Source organism: Telmatherina bonti, assembly GCF_933228915.1.
Source record: "Telmatherina bonti genome assembly, chromosome: 15".
In the NCBI taxonomy this organism is placed as follows: Eukaryota; Metazoa; Chordata; class Actinopteri; order Atheriniformes; family Telmatherinidae; genus Telmatherina; species Telmatherina bonti.
The window spans coordinates 14,833,473-14,847,904 of record NC_136613.1 but is presented as its reverse complement, the minus strand read 5'-3'; positions in this window follow the sequence as shown (position 1 = coordinate 14,847,904).

The window sequence follows — 14,432 nt, the reverse complement described above, 5'->3', positions numbered from 1 at the left end:
CGACCACCCTCACAAGCACACAACCTACAGCCATTCATAAAAAAAAGAAAAAGTCCGGTCTCATAAGAAAACCCAAACTTGAAAATAAAAAAACATATAGTTTTCAGAGAGAGGGAGGCTTTGAAAGAGACACAGAGTCTGGTCCAATGCTACCACAGCTCATGTCAGATAGTTGTTATGATAAGAATATTCCTCAGGAATGGATTACAGCCGGCTGCATTAATAGAGACGATAGAGACACAATTAGGAGCCTGTTTTCTAAAGTAGAGCAACATACAGTAACAGTTCTCAGCTGAGAAATGCACCTGATGGCTTTCTGGGCTTTGGAGGTATCAGTGACAGCGTCTCTCTGACCTGCTTCTCATTAGACTGTCGCATTGTGATAAACTACAACTAAAGCTTCATTTCATTTGTATAATTAGAGGCTGATTCTCACACACGGCTGATCCAGGCTGAGAGGCTCCATTGTGGCCCCAAGGTAGCTTAGCTGTAACCTCTACCTTTTATTCCCTTTATGTAGAGACTTCATTTCATACTTCATCCCCCTTACAGCTACATCCACTCATGCTTGCACACAAATACACAAGTAAAAACAGACGCACAAAAGCATCATGCTCTCAGACAAACACACAGGAATACTGACATGGACTTAAGTGCATGTGGGGTGAGGGGGGGTGCTTGGCTGCAATTTAATACATTTCCAGAGAATGTTTGAATCATGAACAATCAACCTACACAATTGAGGTTGTCGCGCATGGTGGAGTAGAGCTTGATGCATGCATTATTACATTAAACAGCTGTGAGTGTATTCCCCGTCGCTGATTTCGCCTCTTAGACACTGATTGCTTTAGAATTTTTTTTCCAATTGAAATGAAATGCTAACAGCATGAGAAATGATATGACAGCCTCTTCAGTTCATGATCTGCAAGGGGGGAAAACATGACTCGGTGTCAAACTTTGATTAATTTGGCCCAGTATTGTGATTAAATTGAGTGAAATGTACAAACTGGGAAAGCCATAATGCCCTGTAGTCCCGCCCCATCTGTTGGAGAGCTTAGAGTAGCAGGCACTTGGACTCTCTTTATCTCTTGTGATGCTGAGTGGCCTCACAACACAGTGATCATGTTAGACCTGACCTCAGCATGGCCAAATCAGAGTAAATGGCACTTTACAACATGGGGCCACTCAGACATCTAATGGCCAAGCACAGAAAAAAAAAACACTGGGTGGGAATTGTGGAACTGAGGGGAGGAAAACATTCATAATGTAATCTCATGCTGACATGACCTTCACTATTTTACGCTTGCGTCTTCATGACATCTATACAATGAGATTTCATTTAGTCTGAGTAGCTGAGCAGATACTAACTGTAACCTAATTAAAAGTGTTGGACTTGTGTTACCTAAGAAATGAGACATTGGAGAGAAATAAAATCAATAAAAAGAATAATATAGAAAAAAAAAAAGCTGCATTCTCCAAACAAAAAAAGTAAAATAAAATTTTTTAAAAAAGGGTTTAATACTTAGTTATATCCTAGCAACAGTCACTTTGAAATGAGGAGGAAGAGCGGCGAGAATGTTTCACAAAACAAGTTGGACAGAGTGAAGCTGCAAGTATGCCCTCCAGCTCCCGGTTTTCATGCTAAGCAAATCACCATCCAACTGTGGTGTAGAGTGACCCATTCAACCCCACTTCACCCCCTCTTTTCCTCAGGCTGTGCCTCTTTGTGGGACCGGTGTTACTTAGTAACCCTTGAAGAACATTATTGTCAGGGAGCATGCAGATCTCAGGTTGAGCAAACATACCCTCTGATGAAGACTTACTGCTATTTGCAAAGTAAAAATCAGGAGCTAAACAGCTTCATCCTTAACTTCCCAGGCTACAGTAAATGCATTATGATTTAAATTACAAGTTGCATGGAGGTAAAAAAAAAAAAAAAAGAATATTAATGAGGCTGGATAATTCTACCCCGAGCTGGTGTAGAGACGTAGAAATCTGCAAATCTTCACAACTTCACAAACATGAAATGTCTCCTAAGGTCAGCCACAGTGACAGCATTGTTTTTGAGTTGGTGGTGATTTCAGACAATTAAAGACGCTCCCAACCACAGAAGTTTGTTTCCCCTCCACGCTGCATACTGTGTGACACCGTAAATGTTCCAATAATAGAGACGAGGCTCCTAAAGGCGATGGCTTGCTGATAACAGATTATTTTTATGAAGACAATATGAATTTGTTTATAATTAAAAGGTGATGAACTGAGCTTTCCACGCATTCACATGGTGCTTTGTGGTGTTTTTTTTTTTTTTGTTTTGTTTTTTTCCAGGCATTTGTGTGTCATGTGTGTGCCACCATCTGTGGCCGGTTCACCCTCCCAGGGTTTTCTGCCATTGGCTTCCTTGAAGGAAGATTGTTTTGGGGCACGTTGATAATTCTAGTTGACCACCTCCCACTCCCACAACACAGGCAGTCTCAGTGTTGGGTCATAAACAGCAAAGCTCTTGAAACATATTCTGTACATTTCTCTGTTGTGTTGAGGAAATTTACAGTATTTTATAGTCCGTGTTAAGTAGAGCAAAGACGCAGTGTTATGAAGTGAACACGGTTTGCCCTCACTGCAGTTGAGCTGTGTATCAGTATGGTAATGGCCATCTGTTGGAGGTGCAGCAGTGCGAGAAACTACTTTTGATTGTCAGACATGATAGTATGTGCATGACAAGATGTGCATACAAGTATACAAATAGGACCTCTCTTCACCGCAGAATGTGCCTCATCGTGCGTGTGAATGTATGTTTGAAAGGCTTGTCTGGAAATCTGAGGTGTCAGTCACACAAGAGTCAGAGGCGGATTGAGCCCCAGTTTGCACAAGAGGCTTGTGAATTTACTTTCTGGATTCATCCTGCACAAACTATCCTGTTGCCTGGATAGATATGTGCAATTACTACATATTTATTTGGAAATGCTACTCTTTTGTGCTTTAAGTGAAAGAAAATGGAAAGTTTTTAGTCCAAACAGTAAGTAAAGAGAACCCAGATGAGTACTGGGCCTTCAAAAAAACATAATAAGATTCTGCAGAAGTCAGTATAATGAGAGGCAGATGTGCAAAGGAATTCATAATATATTAATGATTATGTTCCCACCATCAATAATAAAAAACAAAGCGGTGCATGAACACCAATATTGCATTGCAAGCAGGATCTAATAGAACACTGTCTGTCTGCAGCGTAAAATAAACAAATATATAAAAAAAACTTATTGTATTGGTAGTGTAGCAGTTGGTCAGTTTGGATTTGGCTCTAGATATGTATCAAAGTAAATGTTTTGCAATGACTTGGACTAAGCTGAAGATCAGAGTTGAGGAAGGACCTGAATTAAGTTGTTGATGAGAGAAAACTCCCCAACAACCCAGAGTTCATGTTGTTCTCTGAAGAGTAAAGCTGCAAGACTCATCCACAGTTTCCAGAAATGTCAAGTTGCAGTAACGACTAAAAAAGTGTTCATGTTCTACTTGTATAGAAAGTCAAATATGGTACAATTTGATTGATTTGTTTTTCTTTGTGAGCTTTATCTGTTAAATTCAAAGTCAGCCCAGAGTGGTGGGGACAAGCGTTTTTATGTACACAAGTTCAAATATAACAGTGTCGTAATTCAGCTTTAACATTTCAGCAGTGGTGATGTACTGTGGTGTGTGCGCCGTGTTTCATGTGTAAGGGAGTGTATCCGTGACTCGCCTGCAGCAGTGATCCATAAATATTAATATGTGTAAGCATCAAACATGTATGTATATTTCACCCTAACCATGCATTATCCAAACCCTGTATATTTATTCTAAGTATGTGTTCTTCAGTTTTCTACGAACCAACTGAGAATGACAGCAAAGTAGAGGCTTGAGGAGGTGTGAATCAGTATAAAGACAACTGCAAAGACTATAGAAATCACTGATTGGGGCTTGAACCCTTGATGTCTTGCATTAGTTAGCAGACTGTTACCTTCCTACCCATGAGTGAACGAATCAACAGGATGTATTACAGAGCAACAAGGCAAAACATGGGTGGATGTTGAATGGAAATAATCACATCAGCTACTGAACAACTGTAAAACAGAGAGAAAAATTAAACATATTTTGGATAAAACTGCAAAGTTTGCACTGAGACCAAACATACTGTAGCTTTTATTCACTGTTATAACAACCGCCATGACAAATCAGTATTCATCTAAGGGACTGACTTTTCCAGTATTCACAGAGCCAATAAGAGTTCCCTGACTTAGTGCAGTAAAAACTGAGGTGTATTCATTTAAAAAAAAAAAAAAAAAAAAAAAAAAAAAAAAAAAAAAAAAAAAAAAACCTAAACAGATTTTTTTTTTTAAGTTTAACTGTATTCAACCCCATCATTGCCACGGGGTATAAAGAGAACAAACGAGATAACAGAAGCTTCCCAGATTCTTCTTGCCACATTTCTCTACATGTACACTGTGACCACAGGAGTTATGCATGCAGCTCAGAAATGCATGGGGGTAGTTTTGCAGCCTGTTTGCAGAGCAAACTGACAGCATCACCGGTGCACATGTCAAAATATAAGCAATTGTGTCTATGCTATTATATTTTTCATCTGTGTGAGACTTTTTAAATCTCTGGATAATGGTCTAAGTTTTCCTCTGTCACTTCCCTTCTAAATATTAGGTCTATAGGTGATTTGTGACTTAATGATATTGCAGCTGTACTGTCGTTGTGTATTGGCTGGACACATTCAGATGCCCACAGGTAGCAAAAGTAGTTTTAATTACTGGAATTCATATTAAAAATCTGGTCCTACTCCAGGTAGCCTGACAGCACTGACCTGACTGCACCTAAGCAAAAACTGAAACACTCTTTGTGCTGGAACTTTTATTTCTTTTATTACAGTTCCATTGCACATTTCTGTGCAATCATATTGCCGCTGCTGTATTAACTCATGGTCATATCCTTCAATCTGCACTTGAATCTGACACAATGAGAATACAAGTAACGTCAGTAAAAACACAGATAATTACACATTTTGTAGAATGCGTTTTCTGATTTGCATTTTGCACCAAATGAAATGGCAGAAAATATTCCATTTTCTGCACAACTTACTGCAAAGACTCTAATAATAATTTCATCTACCGTGTGGTGTGGGAAAGCTACACAGCATCACGTTTTGATGAAATTATCCTAGCAGTTTGCTCAGCATATCAGCAAAAAGCCCTGCAAATAGTAGCAAATATCTAGCAATGAAGTGGGGTTTTTTTTCCACTAACGGAGGAAATGATCATCATCTGAAGCACTGCTGAGTCTTAAAGTGAATTAAGAAGATGCAAGGTCCATGGGATCAAAGTATATGAATATAGAAATTGAGATTTATTGTTAAAAAAACAACAGACAGGAAGAATTCCAGCTGCATAATAACGGAGTAGATGTTGTTTTATAGCAGTGTTTGCTTTTTAAATGAACCTATTGAGCTGGTTGCAGAACTGGCATGTAAATAAAGACTATTGGTTTAACTCATTGTGTTCATTCTGTTTTGCTTTGAGTGCTACAAACCTTTTTTTTTTTATTTAATAACATAAATCCCCCTCCACTACTCCAACTCTCTATCAGTACTGTGCAGCAAACAAGGCATTACAAGTTGTTTCATCAGGTGCTGCTATGTGTCACCTCCATGTATGCATTGTGGAGCGTATACAGCGTGCACCCACATTCTGCATATCTGCAACACGGAAAGACAGAAGAGGATAATCTGCTGCCACTTCATTTCATCTGATCCAAACACTTGAGGTCAGTTGGATGCTTCACACGTCTCTATCTGGAGCTCTCACATGGGAAGAATGGGAGCTCGCTTTGTTCTGATCCATCAATTCAGCTTTTTTTGTGTTGTGAACTCCGCGCAGACAAATCCCTATTATTACTCCTTTGATATGACTTGGCACTTGGCAGAGTGTCATGAGGGTTTTGCCTCACAGTGTGAAGTTACATGCGTGGTACATGGAGTAAGACCAGAGAGAAAAGAACAGTGCACAGCGGTTCAAAAATCATACACAAATGTATATTATTACTAATAATCCTTCCAGGTTTTCTGTCTTTTATATTTGAAAAAATGAATAAATTGTTTTTACGACATATCTTTACCTCACTTAATGTTATTTTGTGTTTAGGAAATGTTAAAAGTTTGAAATAATTAATGGTTTATCATTCATCAGTTGCGATTAATCTGATGATTTCCACTTAGTTCATTATTACAACAGAAGTCAATAGTTTAATAACACACATAAATCTTTTGGGTCTTTTATTGACATTGAGCACTGAAATGAGGAAACCTTTTGTTTCCTTTTTGCCTTCAAGCATTAACAATAAAAATTCAGCACAGCATGTGAAATGAATTTTTAAACAACAGCTTAAACTCTTTGCTATCTTTGCAACATGGACCATAATCAGTAGATTGTTCAGACGAGTCATATTGGTGCTTTTGACCATTGCTTTCTTGCTGCAAATCTAAAAATAGTTCTCCCTCAAGTTATTGACCTTCTCCCTATTTATTTGGTTTAAAGCAGGTGCCCTGCTGCAGAATGAAGGGGAATAATACAATGGTGCGGTGCAAAACAATCAACTTCTGCTTGAATAATTGCAATGAGGTGATGGTGTAATTATTGTGACAGGCTAAATTACAATAAACCAACCAACAAAAACACAATATGGAACTATTTAAATCTGAACCAGAAGCTTTTCCGACCCCCCAGGGGTCCACTCTGTTTTTATTTTCCTCCACCGCGTTCCTGATTGTTTTTTCCTACACAAAGGGTCATTTTAGTTTGTTTATTGCTTTGCTACATTTGCAGAAATTATAGAGGCACAGGTGGATGATGGGAACCAATGAGGTGCATATGATCTCAGGCTTATGCCATGATGACATGATTGAGCAGACATTCAGTCCACTGTGACATGCTTCAAGTACTGCAAACATTATTTTAGGAGACTTACCCAAACAATGAAAGTGGATGATTGGCTATGTAATACTAATGTTGTAATTATTTATTTTAATCCTTTGGAAAGCAGAATTATTGAGTTGGTTGGTTCTAGATTTGCACATTTTGCAGGGCAGTCTTGCTTTGCTTTGTTTTGTTTTTTTCTTTTTTTTTTCATGCAATGATTCACAGAAATGCTTTCCTCAGTAGCAACATGTTTACACTGTGTTGTTGATATCTTTTAGAAATGATACAATAAGAAGTAAAGTAAAAATTTCAAAACACATATTTTTTTTATTCTGATCAGAGTGACAACTCTCAGAAAGCATGTAGAGGTCTAAAGAGTTTTTATGTATGATGAACAACTGACAAAAGGACAGTAATTGTGCACACAGTTTGTCCATCGTCCATCTCTTTAATCGCCACGAGTTGTTGACATTTTCATACTTTCTCACAGCCTCATTCAGCTGTTCATTAAAACTATCTGTGCAACCTCACATCAGACTCGAATTCGGACTTGAGTTCCCTCTGCTTTTAATTTAGGTATATATATATATATATATATATATATATATATATATATATATATATATATATATATATATATATAAAATCAGTCTTTAGTCTAGATTTGAAGATGGGAAAAGAAAAACATTGCATTTGTCAGGCGGTAAAGAGTTGCAGAGCTTGGGGTGCAGAGCAGTCCTGTTGCCCATGGTGCTGACTTGGGCAGGAGCTACTGTCAGGTGGATGCAGGAGGAGGATCTGAAGGAGCTGCTGGATTGGCAATCTGGAGGTCAGACAAATATGGTGACTTTATGGTATTAAAGGAGAACAGGAGGAGTTTGTATTTGATTCTTTGGCTGACTGGGAGCCAGTAGAGCTGCTTCAGGATGAGAGTGATGTGATTGGGGACGATGGGGTTCTTGTTATATATGCACTGCAGAGTTTTGGACCAGCTGGAGCTTGTGGAGAGACTTCTAGGTAAGACCAAAAAGATTTGAGGTGCAATGTTTAATGCAGGAGGTGTGAATTGAGAATGTAAAAACAAAGTACTGTTTAGGCATTTCGCTGTCTTTTGCTCCATACGACACCATTTTTATCAGAAATCAACCGGTCACATGACCCCCTACCTCAAGTCAGTGAACATGTAAATGCACAAAAGGGAATTCCACACAAGATATGATTCTATATCAAAGCATCTGAAAACCCATCTCATGCGTGCTACTTTTTTTTTTTTTTTAAATATTTCGGAGGTTTTTCGAAATGTAGGAGTTTTGACTGCTTTTTTTTATTGCAACATTTAGGTTTTGCACAATTCTAGTGGTAATAAAAACGCGGCTTGTGATAGCTTTCTCACCATAGTCCTGAGAATCCCCACATCCTCCTGATCTGCTGGCCACTTACACACTACATCCTGCATTATAATAACTACTTTACATTATAGTTTGGCGTCAATTAATGCTCCAGCTTTCAACTTTTTTTTTTTTTTTTTTCTTTTGAACACTTTGAATATAATACAACCACCTGGTCAATTTACCATCACATCTTCAATTAGCTTTTGTTTCCAAAGCGCCAACTCTCACATTAAACTTAGAAATTCATCACATCTTTCTCTGCACCATCCTCTTCAGCATCTGTGCTTTAAGTCATTATCTGTGTCTCTTTGTGCAATAATCACAGGTTTATTCATTTTAACTCGTATGGTTAATTTCTCTCAAAATGTTATCAAATACACTTTTAAAGCTATTTAGTTTGTTTTAATGTTTATTGCCCCTTCTGAAAACAGTGGAACAAATCTATTATATTGATGTCATGAGACAGCTCCGCCCTGTCTCTCTTGTATTCCTGCACTTCCTGGTGCCTCTCCTCCCTCTCCATCTGCAGCTGTGCATAACGGGATAAGCACACCTGTCCTTCATAACTGTCCCTATAAAGTAAGATCCTTAACAAGACAGTTTATCAATCCGTTGTCAAACTTCCGCCTCCTTGTTTCCTTCCTTTGACCATTTTGGTAAATAAAATCCTTTTGGTCATTTGAACTTTTCACACCTCATGTCCCTCCTTAAAAATCATGACAATTAAACAAGAAAGTCCGATGATAAGATCATATTTTAAACCAAGATCTGTTGAATTCCATGAATAAAGAAAAATAGTTTATGGGAGAAACAGCTTTACATTGGAATTCACCAATGAAAAAAATGAAAATTAAAATTATACAAAATATCTTGGCTTGAACTGGCAACCAGCAAGAAGTGTTCAAACAGTGGCCTTTCTGTGTGAAGTTTGTCTGAAGTTTGGATGTTCTACACGTGTATGTGTGTGTTTAATCACATGTATGTTAGGTGGTTACTCTAATTGTCTAGGTGTGAGCGGAATGGTTGTTTGTCTTCCTTTGTTAGCCCAGTAATGGACTGGTGACCTGTCCAGGGAGTACCCTGCCTCTCGCCCAATGATTGCTGGGATAGACTCCAGCTTCACTGGGACTAAGGGGGTTAAGACATTATGCAGTGTTAAAATACCACAATTTAGTTTCTTAGTGTTAACAACACTTTTCTCCAAAGTGACATACATCTGAGAGTGAGAACAACACAAGCAAGAAACCAAACATACATCAGTGATAGTCAGACTGCAGCGAGTCCAGTCGGACAATGGTGTTGCCATGTAGTGCTGGCAGTGCATTATTTTTGTTTGTTTGTTTGTTCTTGCTTCCTTCCCTCCCTGCAATAGTCCCTTTGTTAAGATAAAAGATAATAATAATAATAAAAGAGTTAAACTAAGTGCGGAAATGAGTCTTTAACTTGTTCTTAAACGCAATTACGGACTAAGCGGATCAGACAGAGTTGGGTAAGTCGTTCCATCACCAGGAACAACACAGGAATATTGACTTTTAATCGGACTTCTGATTTGTTTTGTTTTTTTTTGTTTTTTTTTTTTCTTTTCTTTCGGGGGGGGGTTTTAGCAGAGGCAGCAAGACTCTGTACCTAATAATTAAGGAAATTTTGATGCAGCATGTTTTTTCCGGTGTGTTTTAATGCAACTAATCATCCTTTTCTGAAATTAAGTAGTCTTCATTCTGGACCATGACAAAAGTAAAGGAAAGGAAAAGCAAAAAACCTACAAATGACATTTTAAAGTAAAGTTACTTAAAGGAAAAAAGAGGTGGTGGAGACCAACTTTAAAACTGTTTTTTGCCCGGAAAATGCAGCTCAGAACTCGTCCCATCCAGACAAATACAGACTTGTTTGCTTGTTAAATGAGATGCAAGTGTCATTCTGTCAGTAAATGTGCATAAACTGTACTCTGTCCTCTATGTATTTATTCTTACGTCTATTAGAGAAATCAGCAAATATTTTGTTTGCGGACACAAATCAAAAAATATTTATTTTTTCCTGTTTTTCTTTTATTATTCAAAAGTTTGCTTTGAGACTGCTTGTTTTTCACACTTGTACACAAAGGTATGAATATTGTTTTGCATTACTGCCCACAGAATCTCTTACATTACACATTCTACATTTCATTGTTCAGTACAATTTCATTATACAATAATGAAAGCCATCCACATTGCCAGAAATCCACAGTATCATTGCAAGACAACAGCACAATGGGAAGCTGCAGAAACTGTGAATAATTCCTTATTATTCCAGGGATTTAAGGCTTTGAATAGATGAGAATAATTACACATGGCATTAGTATAGAGTAAGCATTTTCTTTTTCTTTTTGACTGCAGATGAACAAAATGTAGCAAATCTGAGCAATACATTTGCATCTGGTAGGAAGACAGAAAAGAAGAAACTGAATGCCTGATGACAGTAATATTACACTGATTTAGAATGAAAAATCTTCATCACCATTGTCATGTGGTTGCCTAATGTGATAATATATATCTTTTTGTTACAAGCACCAGAATAAAAACCAAAGTGGACTCATGGAGAGCCACAAAAAGCAAAATGATGCAATGATTCTGAAAAACATGTTATTTTCCTTCTTTTTCTGTTTATCTCTTTACAGAAATCTTGTAGGAATAGTTACTATCTGCATCCCATTGCAGTTGTAACTGCATTCCCAGTGACCTTAAAGGTCAGTAGTTGTGTTGTTCAAGGGTTTGATCTTATCCTCTGATGTTTCTCTGCTCCAGGGCAACATGGGTTACTATGGTGATGTATCTTGGTTTACCCTATGAGCAGTATGATGTTTTTCACATTTCCCTAAGAAAATTTTTAAAATGAAGAAAAAAAATAAATAAAATAAAAAAAGTCAGTTAGTGTAACATGTGTTAGATAAGTTTAAACAAGCTTGATCTGTACCGATCAGGAACTCTTGAGAAGATTATTGGTCGCACCTCCTGTTATATTATGCAGTGCTAGCTGAAACAAAATTGCCCAATAACATGTCATCATATCAAGCCTTTAATCCTGAGTTGACTGCAATGCTTTGTAGATGTGGAAAACACCCCCAATTCACTATTTCTTGATAGATTTGGCAAAATCCTTGAATTACACTACAATTTGGTTAAACGCTTGAATTGTACTACAATTCGAGGATTTGGACATCTCAGAATGTCATCCTGTGGACCAACAAGTGGACCTTTTGCCCAGTGTCATCTTCATTGAAGCACTGGTTCTCTCAGTAAATATTTTCAACTTATCTCAGTTCTGACAAGCACAATTATGCATACATAATCACCAGTGTTATGTAACTAAACGGGTTACTGGCACATGAATAATTCGTATTTGATACGCAGCCATACCCCACTAAGTTTTCCTTTTGTTTTGTTGTGTTGTTTTTTGCTCATTGTTTTATTCTTTCCTCTTAAGGTCTTGCATATTATTGGTTTTCATTCATTCTTATTGTTATTCCAAGGTTTTTAATGTTATTGTTGCTTTGGTTGTTATCTGGCACACTGATCCAAAACAAAAGGTTGGAGTATTCCCAAGTCATGTATTCTTAACTGCGTAAATGCGTCTTCCTCCCTTTTTTTTTGTTTTTGCAATGTGTGCTGGGTCCAGAGTTTTTGTGTATACAAAAAGGGCAACGGTATGAGCTAGTGAAGATGGGTCATGGATAGGGACTAAATCCTCTAATTCCAGCTGAACTGAGGAGGCTGTTTCGTGGATGCAGAGCTGGAGTAATGAGGAAGGCAAATAGAAATGAAAACAAGTGGAGGTACAAGCCCTTTTTGCCCAACATAATAATGGGAAATGCCAATTCATTGCATAATAAGTGCGATGACCTGAAGGTGCTTGTGAGGAACCAACGGCTGTACAGAGAGTGTAGCTTGATTTGTTTATCGGAGTCCTGGCTAAATAACAACATGCTGGACTCGTGTGGCTCTACCAGGCTTCACATCTGTACGTGCCGACAGAGACTCGGGGAAGAGCGGAAAGAGGAGAGGTGGGGGTGTTATCCTGTTTTTTAATGAGAGATGGGTAATTCCCATAATGTGCCAGTCAGAGAAAGTTTGCTGTCCAGACATTGAACTGCTTTCCTTCTGTTGGTTTCCGAGCGTACTACATGCCACGGTAGATACCATCTCGTTGTTGTTTTGGTTTATATTCCCCCCACAGCAGCGCTGACAGTGGCATGTGACATCATACATGCCAGGTTGCCCAGATACAAAATCAACACCCAGAGGCATTCATTGTTATAACGGGAGATTTTAACCAAGTCTCTCTGACTTCCTGACTGACTGACTTTGTACAGTATATGGACTGTTCAACATGTGGAGATAAGACTAGATATGCTGAATGCCAACTGGAAGAAAGTTACCCCTTCCACCACTGGCCAGATCTGATCACAACATGGTGTATCTTAAACACACATACAAATCTTGTGTACAAAAACTTCCTTTTACCACCAGAACCTTCAGGAAGTGGTCACCAGACTGTTTTGGCTGCACTGACTGGGATGTATTGCTGGAGGAGCAGTACTTGGTGTTGATACCATTACAGAATATATAAGTTTCTGTTGAGACACTGTGTTTGCAGTCAGGACTGTTAGGTGCTATCCTAATAATAAACCATGGATAACCAGTGCCATCAAAGGTCTCCTTCACGGAAAAAAGAAGACATTCCAGTCAGGGGACAAGGAAAAGCAGAAGAATGTGCAGCAGGAGCTGAGACGGGCTCTGAGGCATGCCAAGATGGAGTACAAAATAAAGGTAAAAAAGTAACTGGAAAACAAAAGGTGTGGAGGGGAATGAAGACCATCATTGGCTACAAGTAGGATAACTGTCATTCTACAGAGGATGATGTAGACAAAGCCAACTCCCTAAACCAGCTCTACATCAGGTTTGACAATGCTCTATCAGGTTTTCACCTCTGCTGCTGCTCCACCACAGTGGCTGATTCCATCACTTTAGCAGCTAGTTCCATCACCTCTGCGGCTGGTTCCTGCACCTCTGCTGCTGGTCCCATTACCTCTGTGGCTGGTTCCATTGTCTATGCAGCTGGTCCCATCACTTCTGCAGCTGGTTCCTGCACCTCCACGTCTACTTCCTCCACCTCATATTCTGCTCCCTCCACCTCTGTGGCTGTTTCCTCCACATATTTGGCTACGGTCTCCCCTACTGCAGCTGCTGGTTATACCTCTGCTGATAATCCTCCTCATGAGCCCACTGAGCTGCTCCATCTGTGTGTATTAACTACAGAGGTCGCAGTTGAGCTTAGGAAACTCCAACTAGGAAAGGCTGTAGGTCCAGATTGGTTATGTCCAAGGTTCCTGAAAGACAGGCAGGGCAGCCAGCATTTCCTCCCCAAAGGCGATTCAATATGAGCCTTAAGGTGGAAAAAGTCCCGGTTCTGTGGAAAACATTGTGTCTCATATCGGTGCCCAAAAAAGGGCGACCGGTGGAGCTGAATGACTACAGACCAGTAGCTTTGACATCTCACATAATGAAGACCTTATGGCTCCTCGTTCGTCGGATGAGAATTCAGGTTGTTGAGGATCTCGACCCTCTCCAGTATGCCCACAGGAGCGCTACATCACACAGAAAGCCAGTCTGTATTGGTGGAGAGGAAATAGAGAATGTGAAGACCTACAGGTACCTGGTGCTGGTTTTGGACCAGAGGTTGGAATGGTCAGCCAACACAGACACAACATACAGGAAGGGACAGAGTCGCCTTTTCTTCTTCAGGCGGCTCTGGTCTTTGTCTGCAGTGATCTGCTGCAGATGTTCTCTCACACAGTCATCCCAAGTGTGATGGTTTACACTGGTGTCTGCTGGGGAAGCACCATAACAAAAAAGGACTGCAAACGTCTGGACAAACTGGTCAGGAAGGCAGGTTCTGTCCTAGGCAGAAGTCTCGACCCTGTCAGAGCTGTGGTGGAGCAGAGGTGAGGAGAAAACTTCAGGGTATTTTGGATAATAGAAAACATCCCCTCCATAACACCCTGGCAGGACAGAGGAGCAGCTGTAGGGAGAGACTGATCTCTCTTTGATGCAGGACTGAGTGC